This window comes from Hyposmocoma kahamanoa, unplaced genomic scaffold (assembly GCF_003589595.1).
Source record: "Hyposmocoma kahamanoa isolate Upper Pololo Valley unplaced genomic scaffold, ASM358959v1 63, whole genome shotgun sequence".
Classification (NCBI taxonomy): domain Eukaryota; kingdom Metazoa; phylum Arthropoda; class Insecta; order Lepidoptera; family Cosmopterigidae; genus Hyposmocoma; species Hyposmocoma kahamanoa.
The window spans coordinates 3,760,760-3,782,506 of record NW_020653851.1 but is presented as its reverse complement, the minus strand read 5'-3'; positions in this window follow the sequence as shown (position 1 = coordinate 3,782,506).

The window sequence follows — 21,747 nt, the reverse complement described above, 5'->3', positions numbered from 1 at the left end:
AAAACAACAAGTTTTCAGTTTGTTCCCAAAAATAATAAAGAACTTCCCGAATATTCCCAAATTTGCCAAACTCAGCCACATTTCATATAACTTATCATTTTCTGCAACAATGAAAATTAATAAAAATTAAATCCGCCCAAATGCAGAAATCTGCCACAAATGGTCACACTGTTCTCGATATCAATGTGACATTGACATTGGCAAGAGGTCTCTTGTTAAAACGTGCCTTTGCAACTTTCATTATCTCTAATTTAAATATTGTCTAAATATTTTTGTCACATTGTGTTTGGTTTTTTGCTTTATGTCATTAATGTTCAGTTGATTATTTCATTAGGTATTTCACAGCTTTAATGTTTTATGTGTGTACTATAAAATAACCAATACTTCAGGTAGGAAACATTCAATCATGCTTAAAATCAAAAACGTACGTACAAAAATGTTACCTAATCTATGGTCGAACTGAATCAATTGCGTTGTTTATTTGCATCTATTCTAAAATACAATGTTTTACAATTTTTTTATTCCGACTTCTAAAAATATACAAAAATATATTGATAACTAGGCATAAACTAATACGCAAAATTATACTAGCAAAGTCCATGAACAGCTCTTCGTCGTCATTGGGGCAATTTTCGCCATCCTTCTTTTAGGAAGTTTTATCAACAACAACGCAAAAATCTTTAGGTGCCATTTTCGCAAAATTATTATCATGTTGGTTGACATGTTATTTGCTTATCACAATCCAGTTATAGGTACTTAAGAGTCGATACTACCTCAGCTCGAATTCAAATTCTTCCCGTATTAATATGGTTCATTTTGCTTGTGTCGAGCGGCAGAGACACTAGCTTTTTCAGAATTTTTTTTACAAACAAATTAAAGCCATTTGAGAAATGTATATCGCATAGTACACGTGTTCTATTTAGTTGATATAAAAAAATAATTGGTATATGTTAAGTACCTATTTAATACAAAAATAAAATTTCGAGGTAAGTTTGTGTTTTTTTTTCTATCGTGAAAATTTTTACGAATCGTGTTTTCACAGCGTATAGTAATCAGAGTAAGTCCTCAATTTTACTATATATTTTTTCCGAAGTGATTAATGCGACACTTTCACTGTTATGCGAAATCAAACAAAGGCATTTGAGGTTGTATAGACTCTTAAGATGTGACATTCCCCTGGTCAGCACGCTTTAGCACACCATAAAGTGTGCTAAAGCGTGCATCCATACTAAACGCGAGTTTTATATGGAGTAACACCAGCACGCTTCAGCATACAAGCGCGCTGACGGTAAAGAACAAATTGTTTCACTAAAGAAAGTAGTTTTCATTACACTTTTTTTTTTTAATTACAATTATGCACACACTCAACATAGCCCCGCACTAGGAAACCCTGAGGTGCCATGGACACACATATAGACAACCACAAATTACACCCAAACTCACGAGATTAATAAATATAGGCTATACAAATATTTCCCCCGGCCCGGGAATCGAAGCTGGGATCTATGCGTGGCACTCCGGCATGGTAACCGTTCGGCCACGAAGGCAGTTAAACACACAAAACACTATGTCCTATATTACATGGTATATAATATTCTAAGGTTTGACGAACTCGATAGCAGTTGGCATTTTGGGCGCTGAATGATAAGGACCTGGGTTTGATTTCCGACAGGACCAATTTAGAAGTAAATTTTGCTCAATCGGTTCTGATTTCAGTGTTCTAAGTAGTGCCCATGGGGCGAATTCCGCTGCTCCGGCACACATATTACAGGGAATTCCCTAGTTAGAAAACAGGTAATTGGTGAGATATTGTTATTATTACCCTATGGATTGTAGTAAGAACATTATTATTACCGAACACTCCGTGGTCGAGTGGCTCACATACCGGTTTTTATGGTGTCGCCGTCTCTGAGGTCCCGGGTTCGATCCCGGTCGGGTCAATGTAGAAAACTAACTTTTCTATATTGCCTTGGGTCTGGGTGTTTGTGGTGACGTCGTTGTTTCCGATTTCTAAAACACAAGTGCTTTAGTTACTTGCTTTAGGAACAGAGCAACGTATGTAATTTTGTCTAATGTGTGATGTCGACTAATATTTATATTAATATATTAATACCAGATACTTAATAAATATGTTAATAAACGAAGGTCAAACAAATATTCCTACATTTTAAATTTACACTACACGATCGCTACAATACTTGAACAACACACTTCTAAACGTTCGACGCGAATAGTTAACATGAAGTCAAATTTTTATGTCATTTAAACAGCATAAATATAACGTTTTAGAACTCTGTATTTCAAGTACGCAAGCGTGGTGGTCCTTAACACCTAAGAAACGACGCCTTGTAACGACGATTGCTGAGATAACTGGTTAATTATAGACGATGGTGGATTCTTAACTCGCAAATACTCTATAGACAAATAATACGTTGTTCACCTGATAGCAAAATCGCGGTAAACAAGGCGCATTTGGAAGCTAGGGACAGATATAAACGTGCAGCAAGAACCGCGGTCAAACAACAAACTCCCTCACCTTAATGGATTAGGGTTGTCTACACTATTATCATATTATACCTTATGGTGCAACAGATTTTACAAAAGGCAGACCGCAATTTTCAGCAAATAATTAAAACAAATATTATTTCTTTAAATTAAGCACTTTCTTAAAATATCTGTTTATAATCTTATTAATGTTCTTTTTTTTAATTAAAGGATAACGCACACGCACAAATTACAGGTACATGGGATTGTTCAACTTATGTCTCAGGTCGCAGGCATGATGGCCGCAGTAGCAAGTGGCAAGACCCCTCAGATGTTTGCGATATAAAGCTCTTAACTGGCACAAGGCGCTTGATTTGTTCGTCCCGTCATTTTGGTATCATAAGAGCCTGTCTGAGATGACGAGTGGTGTCTCTCTTGACAGAGTCCTGGCACAAAACCAGCTTTTGGGCAACCGCGGCATGTATGCTGAGCCAGCGCCTTCTTACTGCCATGACTTTCAAAACTATCTACTTTAATTAGTTCTGTTTAAAGTAAGTTCCTTCAATTAGTCTTTAACTATCTAACATTGAAAAATGTCAGGAATTGTTTTAATATTCAGGTTATTAAGTTGTCTGTAAACCTATAAAGGTTGATTGAGATACATATCAGAATATCGAAAACAATTTTACCGAACGTTAAAGCGCCCAAGTTCAAAATACCAAAATTACAACTTACCGTAATAAAACTTTACCTTATAATGGCCGATTATCAAAATTCGAAGATACAAATACTAGACCGACTTTTGCTTCTTCCACTTAGTAACAATGTTACTAACTTAAATGATTTCACTTAGGAAAAAAACCATAAGATATATTAATTTTTGTTGTTTTGAACTTAGATACTTTAGGGCCAGTTCACATGACACGCATTAAGACGCGCGTTCAACGCATATCAGCATGTGAACACCTACGGCTACTTACGAATAAAATTTGCAATACACGTTCGATTTTTCCATACGATTGTCGAATACGGTAGTCTGATCCGACGATCGGAAGACATTCGTACCATATATTTGTTTGAACCCTCCATACACGTCGTCGTGTCGAAAATAGCGCCGAGACGTTTAAGATTTTGTTGTTGGTCCGATAGTCGACGACGTTTTTTCTTCCTTCGCAACAAAACGAGCAAATATTTTGTTGCGAAAAAACGTAACAAGTAACAGTAACAGTAATTCGTCGTTCGTCGTTTATTTCTGTTCAGTATGCGATACCTTTACGATTATAGCTCTGAAACAACCGAGTGCAGAAAAAGTCTAACGAAAGAATCGGATGTGTATACAGTGAATACGATCAAATAATCGGAACCGACTATCAAACACGAAATCCGAGGCATAAGTATTTTCGATTTTCAGAAACGTACCCGTTTTTTTAATATCGCAAACTCAATAATAAATACAATGAGTAGGTTATAAATGCAAAATAGCTATGTAACAAATAATATTCAAAAATATTTAAATTACTCTTATCCACCTCGATATCTTGTTACGAATTACTTCTGTACATGCGAATATTTCTGGTAGGATTTATATCACAAATCAATACAAGGTAATCTATATATCTAAGTATAATCAATACAAGAAAATGTTAAAAGATTTATTAGAGATAAGAGTTTTATCATTTCGAACCGAAATGCCAAACAATCTTAAGCTAAACTACACGCCCTGTAGAAATAATCTGCGGAAACATTTTCGCAACTTCGCGAGTATTGTGAGCCAATTTTATCATTACCGTCCTCGTTACCTTACAATTTTGATGGGTTATTTACATAGTTCAATTCAGCATTTCAAAAAATTTGTTTCGTCAAAATCCGTCCATTAGTGTTGTAAAGGTCGCATGAACTTTCAACTCGCACCAAAAAAGCAATTTAGTCTCTGACACACGACTTCAACATTGCAATATATATTGTACTAAATATTACAGTGACTTTATCAAAAACGAAAACATTTTAATTCGTAGATGATGCGACATCCCTAGCAGGGTCAGTATCTGCAAACAGCGTCCGCAGATGTCCGGGACAGCCGATTAATAAGATGGGACTCCGCCCCTGGCGCGACTTAACAGCGCCGATTTACCACCGGATAGATAAGCCGCTTACCCCACTTCAGGGACAAATGTAACTGGTTGTTAGTATTTGTTACGCTTCACTTAAACGCTCTGACGCTAACAAGTGTTTACTGATGCGACGCTTTAGTAAGATTTTATTTTTTGAAACAAAAAAACGGAACATTTATTTCAAATGAGGTAAAATTTGAAAAATTCTAACGGCTTTCTTTCACATAGTGTAGTTTTATTTCACATAGAAGTAAATTTCAGATAAGACATCTGTGGTCCTTTGACATACTTCTTGTTCAAGTTACTGGGGAAAACGGAGAGTGACAGTCAAGACTCAGTAAAACGTTTGTAAATAGACCAGAAGCCCTGTAGTTGGCGAAATCATGGCTACAGTGATAAGGCTCTATTGCCACTGTATTGTAAAATTATAATGTACTGAGCAAAACGGTGATCTGCCTCAATTTGGCAATCCGTGGATAAGTGCGACCATTTTAGGTGTGCGATCAGCTGTTCGAGTAATAGATCATACAAGCATACGCGCCTTGTAAGGCGGTGCGGGCGCACAAACTATGATGATGTCATGCGCATTAGTTGAACACGAATACAGCTAGTATTTTAGCTGTGAAAAAAAAAAATAGAGTCTCGTCGTCGTATACAATCTTTAAATGGCATTTATTGATCAATGCGATTGAACTTCGCAAATGTAACAACCCATAAGTGATATTTTATAAATCTGATAACAGTAATTTTTTAACGTTTGAAATTATTGATTTCAATACACCGCACCCCATAAAAACGAAACGATAGCCTTTTTTATGATAATATCAAGTGACGGGACGGACAAGTCGTGCGCCTGGTGGTAAGCGAGACGCCTATCCACAACAGATGCTGTGCAACTTTGAGCTTTACATTGCAAAGATGTTAAGCGTGAAACACCTAGGTCTGGTCTGACGCGTGTCTCGTCGTGTTGTATTTATATGGCGCGAGACGGGCGCACACCCCGAGTGTGGTGTGTTGTCATCCTTATAAATACACGGAATTAGACCCGCCGCGGTCCCGACTCGACATGCGTCCGATCCGCACCCGCTCTCTGTGTGTTTCACGCTTTAGGGGCAGAGCTACTTGAATTAAGGGCACCGCTACACTGTAATTTCACCAGCACTCGTACCCTTCAAAACCGGAACGTAGTAATTCTCACATTGCAGCTTGGCGACAGAAACAGGGACGTGGCAGTACTGCCCTGGACGAACTCTTTCACAAGGAGCTCTATTGCTACTGAACCCTGAAACCTAAGCCTAAAACACATTTTTACTAACACAACATAATTTCCAAAATTGTAAACCATTAGCAGCAAACAAAGCAATATAAGCAATTTAATATTGCAGAACGTGTCAAATGGTATTTTGCGACACCTTCCAAAGTCATGGATCTCCTTTGTTCCAACGTAATTACATAGTCAAATAAAAGGCACAGGAAAATTGTGATCACCACGCAACACCACAACATACGTAGGCAGATAATAATGAGTAATGGCCGCAAATGCTTGAGACTCGAGATTCATGTAGATTTATAGAATGGATTAGGCAGCTCTACGATTCATAGATTTATCAAAATTTTAATCAAATTAATCCTAGAGAGAGGAACTATGCGATGATTAATTTCGAACAGAAACGAGATTTCACATTTTTTTTATTACATTCAGCCATGACCATGGGACCCGTAAAGAGCTCCAAACATTGGATTATTTGAAAAAAAAAAAAAAAAAAAAAACTTTATACGCCATTTTGATTCGAAAAAAAGTATCACTTCCAAATTACATTTCATTATTTGAATACATATAATTATAACTAAGTTTATTGAATGCATATTATCAATGTGATAATAGACATGTGATTATATAATGTGAGATATCTACTTCTTCACTCAGCTGGGTGTACCTGTACAGCTACCAGCTACCTATAACTAATTAATTCATTAACAATGCGGTGAGAAATTAGACTACAACCAATAATATGGCTTTCATAACAGTAATGTGGAATGCAGTAATTGATAAGAAATTATGAAAAGTTAATATATTTTCGACATGAAATGACAGTCGACCAATGGACGGTTATTACACTAGAAAGTATTTATTTGTCTGAAGTCCTAGTTAAGTATTCAAAATATCGCAAAATTGTCATCGATATTGCGTGACAGTTGATCCATGAATAAGCGGCAAAAAGTTTGATAGCCATTTTTTTTTAGTATAGCGTCGTCATCTCATTTTGAACTAATTTCCAAATCTACATATAATTTTTTAACTTTATTGAATGACATGATGGTATTCGTTCGATGATATATTGTTGTATAATTGAATGTCATGGTGGTCAAATCTAAATAATAATATATATGACATTCAATTCTTTTTGTAAAATTACTCCACTAGTTACACCCAACCGGATGGAAGGAATTCTTTCTTAGTGTTCGATCTTTGTATGAATAATTACACATAATATTGTTGTCTTATTTAAAATAAAAGATTTGTCGAATTCCTTTAGAATCGCCACGATTACCTGATTCTGGCCGTGTTATCCTTATAATGTTCACTTAAAACTCTTGCTAAGCTAACAAAACAAATTCACGTTTCAAAGCAATTATGATCCGTTGTGTACCTTTGAAGTCTATTCATTATTCGGTCAAAGGTCGTACGCATACATATCGAAAAATTCGTAAATATCGCTTAATAGTGATAAATTATGCTCACTGTACAGTAATTACTAAGGTCGTGTAACAAAACTTAAATTTATAATCAATTACCGAATGCATAGTACGTAGATCTTAGACGTGCCTTCTATTAAAACATAGTTTTTCACCAGACAATTATAATATCACTAATTTAGTACAAAGTTCAAACACAACAGCTTAGAAGGCAAAAAAAGACATTACGATCCTGGCAAACCTATTTACTTACGTCTTTTATTTTTTTCTTTATTCACACGGGGACGCCTATGTTTTGAATCATAGTCAAACTGAGCAAATACTCTAAAATGAACCAACAATACTAAAGACTTCTCTTATAAATGCACTAGAATGTTGTCAAAAGCCATTGAATGATCAATAAGAATCGTAACGCAACCCAGACACCCACCGCGCAGTCGTTAGGTGATTTACAACGATTATCCGTCCTCGTAAATCGTTTGTGATTTATTCGCTCAACTAACCCGTAATTATTACGTTTGGAATTAATTTTCGGTAAATCTGTATTGCTTTAGACAAAGAATATCGTCACTTAAAAACATTGTGCGCGAGGAATCTTAATAAATGCCGAAGATTTACAAAACTCGATGACGTGTCGTTCTCTTTATCACGAAAGCACCCAAACTTGTAATTTTTGCGGAAAAAAGTTATTTACGTTTTCAATAGAACTGTAAATAACGTCTTTTGGTGGTGTAAGAGAGGCTGTGGTATACACAAGAAGACAATGCTAAGATCAAATTTGGGCCAAATTCTATCCGTAGTCGAGACTCGTACAGGCACACAGCACATAATTTCAAATTATACAAAAGTAGAACAACTATACTTAAAAACTTAGTACATTACAAGAAACGTCGAAGTTATCCTTGTTATACGCAATCCACTTATCGCACTTGACAACTAACATAGTATTATATAAAAAATTGCGTTTATATCGTAATTTATCTCAAAAATTGCCTTATATTAATAATCTATCTCCAAAATTTCGTTATGTTTGTATGTCATTCGTATACGATTTAATTTTAAAGCGACAGAACAACATTGTTGCTTTAAAATTCTGTAGGTAATATTAATACAACTTAAAACAATTTTGAGATAATACTATGTTAGTTCTCATGAGCGTCTTCTAACAAAATCTCTCCAAAGGCAACGGTTAAAACAGTTTCCCATAGCCCAAAAGCATTTCATGACGTTTAAACCGTCCTAAAACTACCATTACAACGCCGTCACTCATGTGACGATGGCAATGTGGCAAAAAACGTCACACATGTTTCACTGGACGACACGTGTATTGAACATGGAACGTGTCATGAGCTTTTATTAATGACAGCTCGGTCAAAAAACGTTTCACTTTTATAAACCTCGATAAACTGACCTTTCGGTTATGATTTTCTAGACACATAAGGGGTGCTAATAGAGGCGCGTGATTTAGAAATTGAGCCAATGTGGTAGACTGTGGCATAAGACAATATATTCTGCAGTCTATATTCCCTTGCCCAGTGGGACGTATATTTACATCGTCTCTTTCCTGCCTGTCGTAACCAGAATTAGGCAAATTTTTCAGGCTCACGTATTTTCAGTTGTTTGAACTGTAACTCGTGTCAACTTCGTCCTTTCAATGAGTTATGTTCATATACATATAAAAAGGTAGACAGCCGATAAATTACTAGAGAATATACATTTCGTACATTTTTCCCAAATAAAAAAAGTAGATACAACAGCAAGCTACTGTCAATAATTAGATGAAAAAAGTTGTCAAAAAAATAATCGAATTTTGATATATCTGATATCTACTATTTTCTCTTTTTTTTCAATATTATAGTAATCATTGATTTTTTTATAAATGTTGTACGAAAAATAGGAACAATTTTATTCCAACTACCATGGTCACAAAAGTAAATCTCTTTACAGCAGTAAACTTTGGGTACCGATGAGTTTAGGTATAATTACCGAGCCCCAAATCCAGATACATCTAGAAATAGAGGTGCTACTTGATCTGTTATAATATTTTATGTAACTAGTATCAGCAACTAAAACACTTTCTCTTGATTGGTTTCTGAAGGCACTGTTTCCCAAGGAACAGGTCCTCTGTTTTTAGATATATTGGAGGGTTGTAGGAACTACAGTAAGTTAGTTTGGTTGAATAAATAAATACTGTCATTTTCATTATTACTCTTATAGCCATTTTTGTGATAATTTTTTGTATTGGAATTCAAAATTTACGTTCAGTTAGGTAGAAAATACGGTATATTTTACAACAAATTTACCGGACCAGTATTTTATTATGTTCCAATCTGCAAACGGTCGGACGTTTTATCTGATGGTAAATGGTAAACCGCCGCTTAGTGACATCGCCGAGTTTGCGATAGATGCTAAGGAAGATCCTTAATATTGCAAATGCGCTTACGACCATATTTTTTTTTATTATTTATTTTGGTGGATGATGGTATGTTTTCCCGAACATTCTACTATCCGTGCAATGCTCACATGTAGATCAGAAACAGGTAGATTAGTACATCTATACAGGCAAGTGCTGCAAAGAACCATAATAAAGACAAAAGCAAATTCAGTTTATATAAGCAAAATGCTATTTAAAAAACTTTTATTTCAGTTTATAACAAATACACAAATATGATACCTACTTCGGTATCGAATAATTACGTATGTATCAATCAGTAGCTACTATTAGGTAGCAGCTCTAATTTATCTAGAGGAGATAATGTGGCGGTCGGCCACTATTCACAAGAGGCAATGGCGTGTGACCACCGGAGGTCGGCAGTCGGCCGCTGGGTGACGATCACATTCCACTACCACCTCCATTTACGTTTTTTTTAAACCCATCTACTATTAAGCACGTCTGCTGGCGACGGTAATTGAAATTTCTTCCTTTATTTCGTATTTTTAATCTTTGGTACTTTAAGAGGAAAACATTGAGAAACAATTGCGGTGACGCTCGATTTTAACTGGTTTTATTACTTTTCGTTGTGGATCTTTAACCTTATGTCAAGATTTTAAAATGCATTTTTATGTAATAGCAACAAAGAATATTTATATCGATAAATCTTTTTCCATGTACATTACCATAGTTCGATCGTCCATTCAAAGCCGAACTTTGTTAAACTACAAAACAGAAGTAGTCGTTGACCACAACTACGTGTCTGGAGACTAGTACATAGTCTAAGAGTAACCGCAAAACAAATAAACGGTGTTGCACAGGGCTGGCGACCGCCGTATAGTAGTGTGGCATGCAAGCGAGAGAGCCGAGCAAGAGCACATCCCTGCGGTGCGCGGTAGCGGTCGGCCCGCCCCTGCTCCGCGTCTTGTTTTTGTGGTCGCGTCTGCAGCCCCGAGTTGCCGCCACTTCCCTCCCCCCGCGGATGACAAATGGTCCCTCAGCCCCCGCGCCCGCTAATGCCCAGATAATTTTATGCTGCACAAAGCCGGGTTGGGATGACCGCGAGATTACCCCATCGATCGACGCGCGTCAATGAGTGCAGTTTACTCCGCTTCACGGATCAACTGCCGGGAAGGGCTTATCGCCCGATTAGATGATAATTAATGACGCTTTGTAGTGCTGTGACGTTATTATGAACAAATAAGGATAATAGAGTTGTCGCGGTTAATCTTGGGAGCTTATTTGCAAGCAAAAAGAAAACGTTATCGCGGTCTCATTAGGCCGACGTGCTTATTAACAATTTATGAAAGGTTGATTGAGCTCGGTAAATGGCAACCACCCCGTATATGGTCCGTAATTTTAATTCAACGACTATCGTTAATTTGAAGCGTTGATAGTCCTCGTCATTGTTTACGACCATCTAACACTTTCAGAGTCCCTTCAAACGCGAGAAATCCCCGTCATAAAAGGGTCAAACGGTCGCGTCACGTCGGCCGACGGTGTAAAAACAGCAAGAGTACAAACTATATTGGATATTAGAGCAGCAGGCGCGTGCCGACCGCTTTTTGCGCCGTCGGCCGCAGCCACCGGGGACCGCTACAGCTAGCCCTGGAGACAAGCCGTATTTAATTTACCGAATGCCGCACCGCCCGTCGTGATTTTCCAAAACTTTTTGCACATTGTACAATAGTATCTACATCCTTTGCACGAAATCGTTACAGAAGCAGTACACATTAACATCGAACTTCTAATTATTAAGGTAGAAAAGCAGAAATTAGTGAGGTCAAAAAATTAAAAGATCATTCCTTTTCTGACCCTTAGTTCTAGTGGTACTTGAATTACGTAACTTGACGAATGGGATCGTAACTCATGGTTCTATAGCCCCGTAGGTGTGTACGCGAAATCATTAGCGTCGCCCGCTCGTTTGTTACAGCCCCGGAGACGGGTTTTTGTCTCTACGCCAAATTGCATCCGCACAATACGTGTGCTCCTAAATTGATTCCAAATTAATTGATATAACGCATTAGAGTAACAGATTTGAAGAGCTAAAAAACGGCTTCGGTCCCCTTTTACTGTTCTATTTCAGAATTTGAAACTAATGTATAACGCACGCTCAATAATAAAGTGACGTAATTCAATAAGTATTTTTGTGGAAATTAACAAAATTTATTTAAAAATGTAAATAGCTGGTGCCAAATCTATATGATACAATATAATTTGATATGATAATGATAATAATAATATTCAATACAACCCCACCAATGACCCGGCCTTAAAACTAGGGAATGTACCATAACTTTTTTACAAAAAAAAACTGACCTCAAAAGTTCGTGGAATTACACTTATTTGCCAAGTTTTATTGGTATCGGTTACCCAAAAGTGCGCGAAACCGGATTCATCTCATAGTTTGCCACCCTTAGAGGTGGAACATTTTCTTCAAATTTAAATGGGATCAATATCGAGGTACCCTTTTTCCAAAAGAAAAAGAATCACCAAAATCAATTCACAAATGCCGGAGTAATCGTATATAAAACATACAAAAAAATATATAGTCAAATTGAGAACCTCCTGTTTTTTTAAGTCGGTTAATAGTACCAGAGCAAAGGAATCTCTCCGAAGGATTCCCAGACCAGAACTAATTTAAAAATTTTATTTCCTAAATTGATCCTTGCGGGACTCGAGCCCGGACGCGACTACTCGAACACTTCATTTAGTGTCCCCGGTGCAAACCGTAACGTTACTTTATTTTCTCTGCCGTAACGAAAAACGATATATTACTTTTATTGTGCACGTATTTTTTTTAGTTTCTCAAAAGTTTTACTGTTCGAACTCTTCACTTTGTTATTGAGAGTGTCATATTACGACGTATTGAGTCTAAGCAAAAACAAAAAGACTGAACTTGAGCGTAAAGTGACATTACATTTTTTCAACTTTTACGCGACGTGAAAACGTTAAATCCATTGTTAAGTTTGTTAAGTACAAGTTTCAATACCATATACATTTTTAACACATGGAATATCTGTCTGTGATTTGTAAAATTAACATAAAGAGTTTAATGAGTTTCTGGCCGACCCATTATTATAATGCAATTTATAATCTACGTGGGTATAATATTAAACTTGTACCTTAAAAGGACCAAAAAATTCATCACCTTATTACTGTAAAATAAAAATATCAAGATGGCTTTTTAATTTTATCGCCTTATCCATCTACTTAAGGACACTTGATGCAATATCATAATGTATCGCCCATACTTTTTTGTAGTTATTTATTGTCTTCATCTAGAGTGTTATTTGTAATACTGAAACTCAAGTAAAGATAATAACATATCGCTTCACTATTTGTGTCATGTTTTGTCGAATATCCTATAATCGAAGATAAACAAAATGAGACATGACACGTTTAATTAATGCCTGGTTCTGGTGCTATTATGATTTATTCTTCGTTTGTTTCATCGTCATAGCATAGAAGAACTAGCGCTTTCTCGAGGTAATTTTATTATAGCTAGAAATCAGATCTGTACTTACACGGGGCTCTTTCCAGCTCACAATTTCTTAAAACTGTCAATTTGTCCCAGTGGTCAATTCTCCCCTTTTTGGAGGCTTTATACATTTCTATCCAGCAAATGGTAAGACAGTGATCCCAGAGACACAATTAATCAAAGGCGACAATCCACAGTGAACGATAAATCATTGCTTTGCCGCCGTCTAGATAGGTAGCTCTTATATTTTCAACGTTTTGTTTTACTTGAGAAATACGTTTTTGTTGATGAATGTCTGCTTTGATGGTCCTCAGAGACAAGGCACGACTATGGGTCGTATGTGCATTGATACATTTGTCACTTAGAAACATCTCGCAAATACTTCGCTTTAACCACGGTAGTACTAATGGAAGCAAAAGAATGAAAGGGACTAAAGTTTAATTATATATGAACAGCAAGTGTAAACAAAAAGCAGTGATAGATAAATGTTCAAAGGTACACGAAGTTTACCAACGGCATAGTATTATAAATGGGTACTCATTTAAGCATAGGGCTCCGTTGTGGAAACCCGTGCGCAGCAATTGGACATAAGACGCAAAAGTAATAGCAAGACTACTAGACAAAACCTTATTAACCAAAATCTTTATTATATAGTCCAAATGAAACAGAATAGCTACAAGTAGGCACAAATGGCATTGTAGTCAATAGACTGCATTGTTTCGTCTGTTATCTCTACCTCGCATCAAATCACTTCCTATCGTGAGTACAAAGTCGTGGAATGTAAGCTAACGAATACTAGATCAATAATTCTGGTTTGGATTTGATATTTAATTTTCATTCAGTTGTAATTTAAGTTTGAGATTTATAAACGTGAGCGCGAGCGGTCCTTCATTGAAATCAATATATTGTCTCCCCTGCACAACTTAATTATCTTGCTGTTCGTTATGTTCTAAAACTAGCTCGCGTATTTAACCATTTTACTATATAAGAGCCGCAGTGGTAAACACTGTTTTAGGCAGTCACCATAGTCATCGACACGGAAACTTATTAACAGCCAAAAAGACGGTCTGAACTTAAGCGAAACGTCCTCTATCTTAGTGCATGGACTTAAAGCTACTTCTGACCGGCTTGAGCCGATTCCGCGTTAATAGCCCCTTTTACACACTCACTCTATTGCGCGTGAACAGGAGCGTACAGGATTGCACGCGCAATCGCGCGCGATTACCTGTTTGAAGTTTTTTAAGCTAACGTTCTTTCGCCCGCGATTAATACTCGTGTTCGTTTTTATTACAACAGTTTCTATTACGTCCGCGTAAAAGGCAATCCTGGAACGCCCGATTGCACGCGCGACTGATGAGCGCGATCGCGCGGTCTTTCTCTTTTCCTTCCAACGTAACTTCCAACATGCGCGCTCAATCGCGCACAACTGCTGTAGGTATCACGCGCGATAGTGTCTGTATAAAACCCGCTAATAAGTGTAGTGACTCCCTTAAGCCGCGTTTTTACGGTGGAAGCATTACGCGCCTGTAATAAACACATTTGAAATGTGAAAACTTTGCTCAGATCATTAAAACGAGTGGAAAGTCTTGAGCATTCCAGTCGAGTGTTGTAATAACTCGAAACGTTTGTTTTGTTCCAGTTCAAAACGAACTTTTTTTTATAATAATAACGCACACACTCAACATAGCCCCGCACTAGGGCTAATTGAGCTTGTTGTTTGTTACATCGCCAAAAGATCGCACTCGATTTGAGCTTTGTAATCTTCGAGTCAACGTACTCACCGTTTGAATATTTGTTGACGTCTACTCGTTACGAGCGAATTCTCCCAGTGGGGACGAGCTTTGTTTGTTGTTGTTGTTGTTTGTTGTAACTACTAGATAATGGAAGAGATAATAATATTTGTAAGTATGTCGCATCAATTTACGAATCGAGTCACATCAGTAATCAACATAATGCTAAGTATAAACAAAAATGCATGATACATAATCATTAAACAGCTAAATAACCCCTAACAAGCTGTAAATAGGTTTTATTAGAGTAATTCCTTTATAAGATATAGTCTAGGTCAAAATTAAATGGAATACGAGAAAGATCATCGTCATCATAAAAAAAAACATTTTATTATACAGTGGAAACGCTTAAAATTCACACAAGAATGTCGTGCAAATGCGGTGCATTCGCTATTTTAGCGGAAATTAAGCTCACAAACACATTATACATTATGTAATTTGTATGAACCGGTAATTCTTGTATCTATACATAACGAATACATGTGCATTACAACTGACCTACAAATAGAACTGTTGACTACATATGTTGTTTGCGTGGGGTAGGAATGTCAAGTTCATGATCCAATATCATTCATATATCAAGTAGATGCACGGACTGTGAATGGACTAGTTGTAGAGTGGTCAATTATTTTCTATGAACGTGCAAAATGTAAGGCAATAATTTCGAAAATAACGTACAATTAAAATCAGATAGACAGATGGGAAGAATAATTTCTCACAGTACCTGGGCCCCAAGTATGCTAATTTGCTTGAAACATTAAGTAGGTAACCAGAAATAGAGACGAAATAAGGGTCATCCCTCCCTGGCAACTCATCAGACAAATGGGCCTTATATCACTTTAAATATCAACTCTCGTTTGCACTGAAATCATAAATTAGAAAACTGAAATAGTACAGCGCCAACAACTAACCTGTGTGTATTCCAAGATATTCTGCATTTATCGTAATAAAGATAATATCTCTAACTATGGGGGGCTATTCCATTCGGTGGTGCGGGAGAAACAGCAAAACATCTAATTACAAAACAAACGGAATCACATTTCATCGGTGATTAAATATTAAATATGTAACTTTTCAATGTTCGTCCATTATAGCAAAGCTCAAGTTAAAGTGGTCGATTTGAAGTGAAACAATTGACGACACCCGTCAATTGTTTCGAATATAGGCTGGCCTTTTTGAAGATAATAATAACATAAAAAAATACATTTCATTTATTTTGTACTTTAGACATTATAGAATTCTATCCAGCCATTATAATTTTATTTTGCAAAATAAGCTATTTCTATAGAGAAACTAATAAATTTCTTTGCCATTGATAACAGCCGAAAGCTTATGACAACTGTGCCATTTCATGTGTCCATTTTGAAAATGGATTGCATGCAGAATTTGTGCATTGTGAATCCACCTTTACAGTGATTTGGTCTGACAAGATAGAGTGGTGCCATTCATTCATTCAATCACTAACGATTGATGTTGCCTTACTAAAACTATCATGGAAATTACTATGCATAACTTAATTTACATCTCGTTTAATCAACAGTTAAGTCTTCAAATTAAGTACATAGATTATATATTATTAGTAGCTATACTACGACGTGCCATCGACTGGCCATTGAAGAGCAGAATACCTTTACGCGTTTATTTATTTCTTACATTTATACTTCATTTTTCTTTTTCTTTTAAAAGTATTAGGTAATCGTTTAATATTATTATTTATTGTCATGTATGTATGCATTAATATTATTTGTTTGTATATGTATATCTATCTACGTATGTATTATATATTACTCATTATGTACTTATGATGATATTCTTTGGTTGTACCCCTTTTGCATATCCCAAATGTCTATCCTAAGGTTGCTGGAAGAAATTGCTACATAGCCATAGGGCCGCCTAATTACATTAACTTACTACCACTGTTATACTTAAGCTATTGTATTATATTTCAACTGTAATTTTATCTGCAATAAAGAATATTTCATTCATTCATTCAAAAAATTACAATGAGAGTTGAATAGGTTGGTGGCTAGCCACTGCTACTGCCACTTAACTATTAGCAGAATACCAAACGTACCAAATCCAGCCTGAAACTCTATCGACACACGACTGAGATGATTTAAAATTGGCAGAATTGGGGCCCTGAAAAAATAAAAACTTCTTCATTCTGGTGAAGTAATAAACTGAATGAACAGGCGAAGTGCCTGGCTATAAGATCAGACGAAGGCATTCGAGGTATGCTACTTCCAAGCATTTGAGTCTTAACGTGGAAGAAATATGTCCGTCAGCTTAGGCAACGCAATTGCCTAGGTAACGCCTCTAACCACCTCTAACATTCTACTCATTAGCGGAAGGTCTTAACGCGGATACATTCACGGTCGGCTTTTTCGTACCCACTGCGAACTCATTCTCTCGGCGCGATCCATTTGAAGTTTCTCAATAACGATCATTATGTTTGATTAAGCAATTCCACGTGCAATAGAGCTTTATAAAATTGTTCAGCATTTTATAGAGGTCGAATTCAAATTCAAATTCAAATTCAAATTCAAAATAATCTTTATTTCATAGGTAAGCATTATTACACTTGAAATCGTCACAATGGTTAAACTCTACCGCTCATTCGTAAGGCAGATTCCCCTGAGAAGAATGAGCAAGAAACTCTAGGGGTTGCTCTTTGTAAATAACATTTACAATATTTTTTTTTATTTGAAACATCAGAGATCGAGACTACCTCCATGAGCTAAACGGGTTACTACCACGGATTTTTGTCATCCAAGTACGCAGAAGTTGTATAATAACCTTTAGTATAAAGTTTTTGTTTCACTATAGTTTTAAACCTCGTGAAAGGCAAATTTTGTATATCAACCGGAATCTTGTTATAGAAGCGTATACATTGCCCCTTAAATGATTGTTTGACTTTGTGAAGACGACTATCAAGAAAAGCTAGTTTATTTTTATTCCTCTTTTATTCTCTTCTAATTAGTCTCTTACCTACTGCAGCTCTCTTACAAAGCCCGAGAACTTCCTCTACAAACATAGTAGATCCCTGTCCCTCATCGAACTAAATTAAGAAATCTAGCATTTAAAAAAACCATTACATTAAAAAAATCTATCGAAATGCGGTTCAGGGTTTTCGTAATTCATTAGATTTTTTTTATACTAAGTAAGTGAACGAACACGTCGTGCACATGGTGGTAGGCGACATGCCTAGCCATAGTTGCAGTACCACGCAAAGCTTTAAATCGCAAAGATCGGAGGGGCACTGCCACTGCGCGCGTCACCCAGAGACATAAGTTGACAAGTCCCATGTGTCTGTAATGAACGCTGTAATGCTCACATTACCGCTTAACAGCAGAAATAAGTAAGGTGGCAGTACTGTTACTGGACGAACTCTTTCACAAGGTGCTCTAATGGTACTAATTCACAAGACATAATTTGATAAACATTAAACTATTATTACTGCAACATACGTAAGTAGTATAATGGTATTTTTTTTAAATTACAAAACAGCAAGGGCAGATGTGAACAGCGTCATATTAGTGCTGCACTGGTAACAAAGCGTGTATTTGAAGTCTGTATCCAAAGTTGGGGCCAAATCCGCATTATAAAAATAAATTACCAATATCTTTATGCAGTGAACCAAACCGGCAAAGAGTTGTTTTATTATTATTACTGTATATAATTGGTATAATACGAGTAGACTACTCATAGCATTGGCCGTGTTTTAGACGGTAAAAAAAATTAAACACAATCGCGGCCGATTTGGAGTTATGAAATTTCACTCAACAACTGTTAGTTAATGTCAAAGATTAACGAGACACAGACACACAGCAAGGAGCCCTACTTAATTGCATGCAAATGTAAATGCATGCATAATGTTTATGTAAATGTGATTATGCGCAGTGAAGTTTCGTAGAGGAGTTAATTGCAGTACGGTAATCAACAATTTGAGATGCCTGAATGGATGAATTAGAAATTAAAATGGGGATTATAAATTTTAGGTGAGTGATACTGATAAACAGAAAGTAATGCAAAAAAGCATCTCTAAATTTTTGGGAATTTATGTCCGAAATTTAATTTGAAATCTACCATGAGCTTTTCGGTGAAGGAAAATATCGTGATGAAACCTACACGTCGAAGAAAGTTCACAAACCTCGGAAAACGTGTGAAATCCCCGACACGCATTGGGCCAGCTTAGCGGACTATGACTTACAACCCTCGCTTGTGAAGCAGTGGGAAATGTGTTGATGACATCGACTGTTTTAATGATTGATGATGATGATGGATAATACCTCACTCCAAAGCACTATACCATCAATACCTACTCTCGCTATAAAAATCCGACTAATTTATTGAAATTTTATAATAATTAATATTTTTCATATCCTTATGTAAATAAGTAAATCTTTATCGTGTCCTTTCTAAAAATTTTATTTTTATTTTGATTTATTACACCCAAACATATTCACAATTATAATTTACACTTACAGCAATTTACACATATATTCACGCCCACACATACAGTTACATATCGAACAGGTTATTTTAGATGCACTATTTACACTTTATTACATTTATTATTTCAATGAATAATTTCACTCATAATCGATCCTTATACATATTTTTGCTTACAATAAACTTCTACATTGAGTCCCTTTCGTTGGTTCTGACTAAAAACCAGCGCCTTAAGGACCTTAGGTATATGCGGAGTCAGCGCCCTTTCGCTGCTATGACAAAAATGTTTTTATTTTTCCTTTTGTATTTAATATGTATTTGTGTCCTTATTACAAATACAAAATACATTCTTTTTTCTCAAAAATGTCACAACATCTACATACAGCTACATAAAATAAAAAGTTCCTTGGTGAGGGCTAGAGTCTGTACTAGGTTGAAGACCTGATCACCAGACTCACTCCCTCTAAGTATATTAGAGAACATAACATCATATAAAAAATTTACACAAATTACAAAATAAAGCATATATTAGTGAATAAAGTGTTTATCTATCTGAAAGCCTAGAATTATTGTATAGTGCTTTTTTCTTCATTTTTAATGTGCATCTACCAAATACTACAAAAAGTGTATTTAGAAGAAAAGTTATGTAACAGTAACTCATTCTATGTGCAAACTTCAAGTTTAGGTACATAGTCTGCTTATTTCAATCTCTGGTGATAACAATTGAAAAAATCATTTTGCAAGGGCTTTGAGAGCACCGGATACGCTGTCTGTAATTAGTGTTTATATAGATTTAAACATTTAGTTATGTGGAGTAGACAATTATGAAAATTAATATGAGTACACAATAAGATATTAAAGAAATGTCAAAAAAATTAAAAATGCACACAGAAATGTTTTGATTTTATATATTTAAGCTCCAATGTTTGATAATATTGTTAATTATTATTTTTTAATTATAAGAATATTAGCAGCATGTTAAACAATACACAAATAGTTGCAATAGCCCGTAGGCAGTCAACATGTAAACTAACAATCTGTAGACCATACAATTTTGGCTGATTGTTAGCATTGTGATAAAAGAAAAATAATTAATTTATGCTAAGCTTACCTTACAAATAACTGTTCTTGATTGTTAACCCGCCATGATACTACCGTAGCTCCTAAGAAAAAAAGAAAAATAAATACAAGGCTATATTGTAAGCATATAGTTCTTTACTTTCTGCCTCATTTGTTATCCATTATAAAGTTTATCACTCGCACTTAAAGTAACTAATAAGCCAACTATTTATTCTTATTCTTTTGTCACATGAGCAGCATTAGGACTGCAAAACAACAGTTTGAATGTAGTCCGAAAATTGCAATGCGACTGACAAGTGCAGTCAGTGAGTGCAGATGGCGCGACAGCACGCCAACTGCATGCTGGCTACATGACAGTTGCATTAGTAAACAGCAGTTTTGATATAGCTGAAGTGCAGTCGCGCCGATTCTATTAATCTAAACTTAGTTTAATCAAAACAAAACAGCTTAAAACCTGGAATTGGCATCTAGTTTTTATTTTTATCACCAGCATGAATTATACAACGAACTTAATAAGATATAAGTGGCTATTAGCGCCTACAAAATCTTATTTTTAGTTATTCTCAATCGAAGCAACATGTACATTAAAAATTAATTCCCAGCAACAATGGAATGTTTACTGAATTCTAAGACCAAATTAAGAGCTCTTAAATTTTTCAAACAAGTATTACGGCAATATGACTTATGGATATTTTTTATGAGTACATCAAATACCAATCCACAATTTAAAAGCAAGTATATACCTACGGTTTACTTCCTACAATCCAATTGCCAAGGTCAGAACCGCCAGACAACATATTCTATTCACTGTGAAAAAAACTCGTTACCTCCCAAACTAAGTACCGCTTCCAATAGACACACAACACGTACGTTTTTCACTTAACTCAGCAACATTCATCAGGGAATCAAGACTAAATTATCAAACACATATTCAAAACTTACGCGCGTCTAATAAAAAAACAAATAAAAGTTAAGGTTATGCGGTTGTTTTAAAAAAGCACACTAAATTTATATGAAACCCCAAAATCTGTATCAAATTATGGTATAGGTAACACACGTAGTAAATAATTAAAAAATGTACTCACCGAAAAGATTTACGGTACAAGTTGTATTGTTGCCTCTGTCGAGAACGACAACACTCGTCGCTGCCATTTTCCGATTGACAGCAAGCCAACTGCTGCCAACCGCAAAAAAAGTATAGTAACAGTGTTGTACGATTTG